Genomic DNA, 9,352 nt, shown 5'->3' with positions numbered 1-9,352 from the left:
TGGGTGAAGCAACTTTTTCTATTTCAGAGTGACTCTGCTCATTTCATATCTCTCTTCTAGTGGCAGGTATCTGCCGGCCACCTGGCTGACTACTCTGTGGAACAAGTAACTCAGGGCCACTTGCACCCAGTGACATCTCTGGCCTCAGCCAATAACTGAGCACACTGAGCCATGGCTGCTATATATTCCCAGTCCTTTGACTGGATGAGTATCTCCATTTGGTTTTTATGTGTGTGGTGGTGGCCAAAGACTTGTACATGCTTCCTGCTCAAGAGAAGAATACGCAAGTGCCCTGTGCAGGGACACCCTACAGGCATCCTGCCTTGGCGAGGATAACTCCCATTGGAAAAGAGTGGTCTGCTTGTTTTCCCATCTGGGAACAGCTGGGCTCTGTTTGTCTCTTAAGTAGTGTTGATCATTTTCACCATAAGCTAAACCTCAGAGAGACCTCTGCCAGCCTCAGCCTCATTCAGAGGGTGAGGCAGAAGGTGGAGATTGAGATCAGCAGAAGCAAAGCTGGCTCCACTTCCAAACTAATCTGTGCTATAAAATTGGCTTAATTTCCTTTGGGGGGGAGGGAGTGGCTGGTTTGAGCTTTGCTTTTACTTCCTTTAATTTTCACTATCAATACAGTGTCTTTAATTCCTGTTTTATCCATAACGGAGCACTCTTTGTACCAAGTTAATAGCTGAACAAACGACAGCCAAAAGTAAGAGGGCTTTGTTTTCCCCTCCCCTGAGCAAGGAGCTCATTTCCACACTTGCTGGGGAAGAAAGCTGATATTCCCAACTATAGTGTTTGAATGGTATGCCGAGATTGTTCTTTAAGGATGCTATTTTAGTAAGGCTCCTGGTAGCTGGGCTCTTTCACTGCAAGTAACAGAAACCGGCTTGTACTGGCCTTCACCATAGAGGGGAATTTGTCATAGGGATAAAGACCCATCTCATGGCAAGCAGTAGAGGAGTGTGGCCAGACTTCAGGAAGGCACTGGGAACTGGAGAGCTGCCAGAGAATCTCTGCCACATCTCATCTCTACAGCTTTGTATGCACACTTTTCTCTCTCTGCTCACTGGTTTTTAACTGCCTGTCTACAAGGAAAAATGTCACTGCCACTCAAAGGGCAGCATTCATCACTTCTACTCAGGAGATGTGCTCGCAATGACTGGTCTTTTCCAGGACTGATTCTTGGGAAAAATAAGCTGATTGGTCAGATCCCGACAGTATTAGCTAATAGTAATGGCTAATGGCCCAGTAGCCATCCACTCAACTAGAGTTTTCAGATCTAGCTGATGGAGTCACTTTGAGAAGCTGGTTGTTTGTTTTAAAATAAATATAGATCCAGACCTCACCATAGAAATCTTAGGAGAAGGACCTCCCCAATAAAAATCCCTCAAAGGCTAGGTGTGGTAATCGATGTCTGTAATCCCAACACTCAGCAGGGTCTCAAGTTTGAGGCCAGTCTGGGCTTGGTAGCAAGTTCTAGGCTTCCTGTGAGATGCCGTGTCCAAAAAATAAATTTTGAAAAATCCTCAAGAGCTTCTGATGGGACAACTTTGGATTTGAGAGTCATTGAAATATAAGATATTGGAATATATGAATTTTTTCATTTAAGTCTAATGGAGATACCACTGCCTACTTTTGTAGAGGTTATTTACTACTAGAACAGACTATGTATTTCCACGTAAATATGCATGAAACTTACTTTGCAGTGAGCCATCCTTCCTGTAAATGCCTTTATTTTCTTCATTAGAATAAAAATTTTTTTGTTGGATATGAACTGTATGATGACTATGTGTCAATAGATAAACCTAAAGAAAAGCTTCTAAAAGTGTCTTTCTCTTTTGTGATACCAAATATAAAGTGATTTTCTGAAGCCATCAATTTAAAATTAATCCCAGGCCTATGTGTCTCTCATCTGCCTACTGTGGCAGATGAAAAGATTTCTCCACCATATATATACTGTGTGTGTGTACATGTATGTGTGTGCTAGTTCTGGGGCTTGAACTTCAACCTGGTGCTGTCCTTCAGCTTTTCACTCAAGGCTAGCACTCTACCACTTGAGCCTCACCTCCATTTCTGGCTTTTTGCTAGTTAATTGGAGATAAGAGGATTTGTCTGCCTGGTCTGGCTTTAAATTGCAATCCTTAGATCTGAATCTCATGAGGAGCTAGGATTAAGGGTGTGACTCACCAGCACCTACTCCAGACATAATCTAAGTCAAGTCAGGCAATTTGGGCTTGCAAATGGGTGGCTAACAGAAGGACACTATATATAGAGGTTCTTCCCAGATACCTTGTTGCATGTCTGACTGCACTGCACAAGGAAACAGGAAACATCTACTTTAAGATACTCCTAGGGAGTATCAGGAATGCTTTGCACAAACTCTAAATGGAAAAGCAGAAATAAAAAATTAGCCAGGCACCAGTGGCTCATACCTATAATCCTAGCTACTCAGGAGGCTGAGATCTGAGGATCACAGTTCAAAGCCAGAACAGGCAGGAAAGTCTGTGAGACTCTCATCTCCAATTAACCACGAGAAAATGAGAAGTGGTGCTGTGGTAGGGCGCTAGCCTTGAGCTGAAGAGTGCAGAGACAGCACCCAAGCCCAGAGTTTAAGCTCCACGACCAACAACAACAAAAGACTAATCAGAATTATGTACCCCCTTCACATTCAATACTGTTCAAGGGCTAGAATCTTAGAGAGGCACTTAGACATTAGATTAAAACAAACTACTCCTACAGAGATGAAGACTGTAAGGAAGCAATGGCTTTGTAGAGCCTACAGATCTTGTAGCAGCCAGCTAAATGGCTCAGCATTTGGGAACCAGAGGAAAGGATGATTAAAGCAGGCCCAGGTAGGACCTCCTGAAAGCAGAACACTTGTTAGTTCGTTTGTTAGCAAGATGCAAGTGCAATTCAGTCTAGGCATTCTTAAAGGGCAGAAAGCCCAAGTGTGCGTGCAGTAAGGCAGTGGAAGCCTGAGCATCCACAAAGAGAACTGGCAGATTTGAACCTCTCTCGAGTGGTGAGTGGGTGCTCCCTAATGTGGGTGACATAACAGGCTGTATGCATAGTGGGAAGGAAGGGTGGAAGGTGAGGGAATAAACATGAGTGTTTTGTTGTGTATTGGGCTAGTGGCACCCATTGAAATATCCAGGGGAGGAACAATTCTGGAACTTGAGTTGGGGGCAACTTCGCAGAGAAGTGATGAATGACTTTTGTGCATTACAAGGAGTTAAGTACAGGAGAGCAATGCCTGAGCTTAGGGAGGCCGTACTCAGGTTACAGACACCAACTTCTTTCTCATTTCTACAAACTCATCTTTGCCTTGAGAAATTCCTAATGTTTATTGTACCCTATTTCCTTCAGACCTGAGAATAAGTGAATTTAAACTAGTAGGGTCATAAAAAATGTAGTAAGATATGGCCTTTCTTATTTAAGTGTGGAAAAACAGGTTCTAAGACAATGTAAGATTTTGATTACATGCTACCAATTTATATATTTGAGCAAAGCAGCACTTTGCAAGAATGTTTAAAATGGTTACACTGACAATTTCCTACACCGCTCCCCCCAACAAAAAAAGCTCCTTTCCTAGAAATCAGATATAAAAGGACAAATATAAGGCCAGTGTGGTAATTCATACCTGGAATTCCAGGTAGTTAGGAGGGTGAGACAGTAGGATCACTAGTGCCAGCCCAGACAAAGGTAAAAGGTTATTTTGGAAAATAAAATGAGCATGAAGGGAGATTAAGTAAGGCATTCTTGTGTTGTATGTGTGTACTAGTACTGGGCCTTGAATTTAGGACATTGTACTCTTGCTTGGCTTATTACTCAAGGCTGGCACTCTACCATTTGAGCCATACCTTCACCCCTGACTTCTGCTGGTTAATTGAAAATAAGTCTTGCTTGGACTGATCTTGAACATCAATCCTCAGATCTCCACCTCTTGAGTAGCTAGTATTACAGGCATGAGTCTACAGAATCAAGTTAAAACAATTCTTAAAAATATGTTTTGAAGATAGACGACAATGTGATCTTTGTTCTGAATCTAAAGAACTGAGTAAAGTTGCTTTAATAGTTAATACTCCTTTCTATCTGGGGGTTGTTTCTAGCAATTAAAGACATAAGTAAAAAATATAAATAGAAGCTGGACACTGGTGGCTTACACTGTAATCCTGGCTATTCAGGAGGCTGAGATCTGAGGATCACAGTTCAAAGTCCATTGAGACTCTTATCTCCAATTAACTACCAGAAAACTGGAAGTGGCACTGTAGCTCAAGTGGTAGAGTGCTCGCCTTGAGCTGAAGAGCTGAGGGACAGCACACAGGCCCAGAGTTCAAGCCCCACATCCAAAAATTAGGAAGAAAAACATCATCTCATTAAAATATTTCTAGGTCTGGTGATACAGTTCAGTGGTAGAGTGCCTGACTAGTATGATTAGACTTTGTGTTCAATCCCTAGTACAGTCATAAGGCAAATAAGTCTCAAGGAATTGACCACTGTTCTTCAACCTGACGCCCTATCCACAAACACAGGATCTGAATAGTCTAAGCTTCTCTAGGATGGAGGTGGTGGTGGCTGCTCAAGTGGCCATCAACTTGGAGATACTCCAGTGTAGTGAATGGTCAGTTTGTATAGTAAGTCTCATTCCCTCTACTTTCATCCTTTGTGTAACAGTATAAGCTAAAATAATAATTCAACCTCACATTTTCACAACTCAGTATTTTGGATCCCACAGAACCATTTGGTGGGTCTTTGTGGCATGTCATTAGGATAAAATCTTGTGTGGAAACTGCAACAAAAAGTTCAATACATTTTTATGTATGGATAGTAGCACTGGATTTAGACTCCACTGTACATAAAATGATGCATGTTTTAAGATGTCAATATTTGTGCCAAGCTGGTTATTCTATCTACTGCCAACATTTAATGTGGAAAGTCTTAAATATGCAACAAAATATAGTTTTATATATTTAAATAGTAGAGTACTTGTGCCAAAAGTTTCAATGATTACTGCTTTGCAGAGGAAATGTAAGCAATGACCTTTTCCATGGCCAGTTTGGTTTTTTCTTTTTTCTTTTAAATCAGCAGTGTGTAGACTGAATTACAAGGAAGGAGTACTTGCCATTTGTTTGCTTTTTCTGTCCCCTAGAGGGAAAGGCATGTATAGACAGGGATCTGAAAACGGTACTTACAATGCACAGTATCAGGAAAAAGGCAGCTCAGAACTCCAGCAACTTCCATTACAGAGGTCAAGATAATTTTTCAAATTTCAGGAAAAAGACAGAATTTATGGAATATGTTCTCCTATCCTTATAATTAAGCATCCTTTGTGCCATAAAATATTTAAGAAAGTGTACTGAAAATAAATTCCCCAGTTAATGTGAACTTCTAAAGTACAAGTTAAAGGCCTAATTAAAATGACAAAAGCATAATGAACACATGGAGTTGAGAGAAGCTGGAATCCAAGTAAATCTTGACAAAATATAATCAAGATAATAAGCATCATGGTCTAAGTTCCATAGACAGAGATAGGATAGTATACATGTAATTTATTTACTTTGTGTGTGGGGGGGTCCGGTCGTGGGGCCTGAACTCTGGACCTGGGCGCTGACACTCAGCTCTTCAGCTCAAGGCTAGCACTCTACCACTTGAGCCACAGTGGCACTTCTGGCTTTTTTTCTTTTTGCTTATGTGGTGCTGAGGAATCGAACCCAGGGCCTCATGCATGCAAGGCAAGCGCTCTACCACTGAGCCACCTTCTCAGCCTGTAATTTATGTACATTTGATGGTAAGGCCAATGACAAGACCAGAAGCAGAAGGCTGCTATAAAAATTGAAAATAACACAGTATTCACAATAGCTAAACTATAGACTCAGTCTAGGTGCCCATCAATCAACAAATGGATACATAAAATGGTGTAAGCTGGCACCCATGGCTGATAATTAGAATCCTATTTATTCAGGAGGCTGAAATCTGAGAATCATGGTTCAAAGCCAGCCTGGTCTAGAGATGATTTTCAAGTATAAGGACATGTAAGGTTCTGAGCAAACACTATGTCATCTTAAAGACTGTAGAGTTCTTAAACTTCCATGTCTACAGGCAATGTTCTAGAATCAGTTCTCCAAGGACACCAAACAATGACTACCTCTCACCCACTCATAAGCCATCCTTAAGCCTTTTGGCATTTACCTATTATGAACTCAACATACCACCATTCCTTAACACAATGGCGTGTGTGCATGTGTGTGTTAATCCTAAGGCATGAACTCAGGGACTGGGCCTTGTCTGAGCTTTCTTGTTCAAGGTTCTTCCATTTGAATCACAGCTCCTTTTCCAGCTTTTTTGGTGGTTAACTGAAAATAAGTCTCATGGACTTCCCTGCCTAGGTTAGCTTCAAATCCGGATCCTCAGATCTCAGCCTTCTAATAGCTAAGATTACAGGTGCCCCACAATGGGAAATTTTGAAACAAAGAAAATGTTCCTTTCCCAGAAAAGCACAATGTTTTTGTGCATCGGATTGTATAAAAGAATATTTATCTACACGAATTCCAGGAAATGGGAACAGGAGAGGTTTTTCTATGTTGCTGTTATTTTTTTCCTTTTATTTGTTCATTAATCTGTCTTTGGGAGGGTAAAAGGGGGATACAGAAATGGAAGGACAAAGGATGAACAAATGCAGCTGTGGTGCTCACTAGACACATGCTGAAAATGAACTATACATCTTGTGGGTAGGGATAGGAGGGAAACATTGAGAGTGTGCAAGGAAAGGGGTGACATTGTCCAAAAAGAAATGTAGCTTACCTGATTTACATAACTGTAAACCCGCTGTACATCACCTTAATACAAAAATAAGAATGTAAGTGATGGGAGAGAATAATGGAGGGAATAACATTGATCAAGTTGTACTGTACTCACAACTTGAATTCTGGAAATCAAGTTCCTTGGTATAACTACTTAAGATTTTTTTTAATGTAAGCAATAAAAAAAATGCTCCTCTCCTCCTAAGGTCTCCAATCTTGTATTTGAAAGGTTGTTTCAAATAATAGTCGTAAAATTACATCCTGATATATAACATTTAGTACCTACACTGAAAATTCTAGCTTCAACTCCAACAGGAAGGTTCTATGTGCTACATAGACAAGGAATATTATAACTTAAGTCTACAAGGGGAGGAAACAGAACACAGGATAAACATCACAGCCCAATTCTGTGTACTTAAACCATGGCAAGGCACCTTTGTACTTCAGGCTACCATCTATGAAATGGAGGAGACAGTCACTTCTCCCTTGCAGAATTCATATTAAACTATGGATTAAATTGCTTTAACACTCAATACTAAATGATACACTATCACTGTGCCTTAACATTGTGCTCTAGATTCTCATGTTAATAATCAATTTCTAATGCACTGATGGCATGTACACATCGCTTTACATCAGAAGCTGAAGAAAAACTTTTTCTGTAAGGCACTAGAGTAGTATTTTCAACCTTGTTGGCTAGTCTTCATAGCAACTACTCAAGCATAAGTAGCATAAAGGCATCCAGGAATCATATGTGAACAAATGAGAATAGTAACTCAGTTCCAATAAAACTTTATTTACAAAAATAAAAAATTTCATAAAATTTTCATACTACAAAAATCTTTCAATTTTGTTCTACCACTTCAAAAATACAAAGACAGATGGGCAGACCAAATCTGGCCATGGACAGCAGCTTGCTGATGCCAGTTCTAGATTAACACATGTATGGACTTCGGAGGCTTGGTGGGGTTTAGCAGATGGAAACAAAGGTTTGTGGTCCCAAAGAGAAAACTAAGATGTGATTATTTATTCATCAACATTAGACTCTGCTATGTATGACTTACACCATTGAAATCAAAGATGTAAGTCATGGTCCCTGATCTTGGGCTGCTTGTGCTTCTCCACTGAAGCTTAGGTGTGGAAGGCCTTCCTTCACTGCACAACACATATCCTTATCTGACTTTCACAAAAAGCAAGTGTGAGCTCATCTCAGGTGTTTCTACCTAAGGCTAGGACAGAGCCTAAGCTAAATGTGATTATATTGATCACATGCTTCCTCCAATCCCTAGGAATTTTACTAACAGTTCTTTCCTAGTCTCCAAATTACTTCATTAATATGTTAAGAGGTAATATTCAGTTAATGTACAAAAGGCCAATGCGACCATTAAAAGCTACTACTCCAACTAGTCTTCGGCAATAGCATCTGTGACTATCGTTTTTCATTTCAGTCCAAGGAGAAGAAATCTGTACCCACCAGGCAGAATAAACAAGTTTATCTTAAAGCTAAAAAGAAAAATCAGAAAAATTTTCATTCTGTCCTCTGATCAAGTTAAAAAAAATTTTTTCACAGCAAATGTATAAGCATTTTTACCCAGATGAACACAAAACAGACATGAAATATACAGTCTTCTAGAATATACTTCAGTTGGTTCTACAGATTGTGAATTTGAAAAAAAATATAGCAGAAAGCCCATGTTATGTCAGAACCAGTTAAAGGATAAAGCAAGGAAACATAATTCACAATTAAGGGGGAAAAAAATAAGGGTTATTTCTAATCTAAACCAAACCAGAGGGAAGAACAGATACTCAACAATGATGAAAATATGAGTAAGACTGAACTATCTTATTGAGCCGAGTACTGATAACTTCTGTTATTCAAAAGAAATGAGCTTTAGTACTTGTGTACTTGCTAGAAAGATAATAAGCTAAGAGATATACAAGCTTACATAAAAAATAAAAAATGATAGCAAGACAGTATTTCCCTGCTACTCAAGGCTTTCCAATTCTAGTCTCAACAACTCTAGAAAGAGGTGACAAGAAACCAGTTTTTCTAGGGCATGAATCTAAATATGGTAAGGTGGCCTCATGAAGAAAAAAAATCACCCAAGGAGTATGCCTACTAGATACCTCTTTGTCCATTAACTGGATAATGATTTGCTGTTTTATCCTTCTCTGGTCTGGAACAGTAAGGACAGAAAATGTACAGCAAATTCTTTAAAACACAGTAGTTCTTTATAGTATACCAACAAGTGCTATGATTCACAAGCACTCCTATATAAACCTACAAGACCTATATTTCTTGTTTTACCACAATCTATATGTTAAGGCTAACCATACCCTGGAGCCTTCTGTTATCTACAAGTCATTCTTCCTTGTGTTGATTATATGACTGTTTCAAGGCAGAAACTCAATGGCTCATGTAAGAAAACAGCAGTCCTGAAGATGGCGACGGGGCAGTAGGGAAACGCCACAGCTCTCTCCAACCAAAAAGAGAGTTCGAGTTCCAACGCTTAATCTCCCCAAGAGACCGACAACAACAAAAAGACGAA

The sequence above is a fragment of the Dipodomys ordii genome, unplaced genomic scaffold (assembly GCF_000151885.1).
Source record: "Dipodomys ordii isolate 6190 unplaced genomic scaffold, Dord_2.0 Scaffold4, whole genome shotgun sequence".
Taxonomy (NCBI): Eukaryota; Metazoa; Chordata; class Mammalia; order Rodentia; family Heteromyidae; genus Dipodomys; species Dipodomys ordii.
This window is presented reverse-complemented; position numbering follows the sequence as displayed.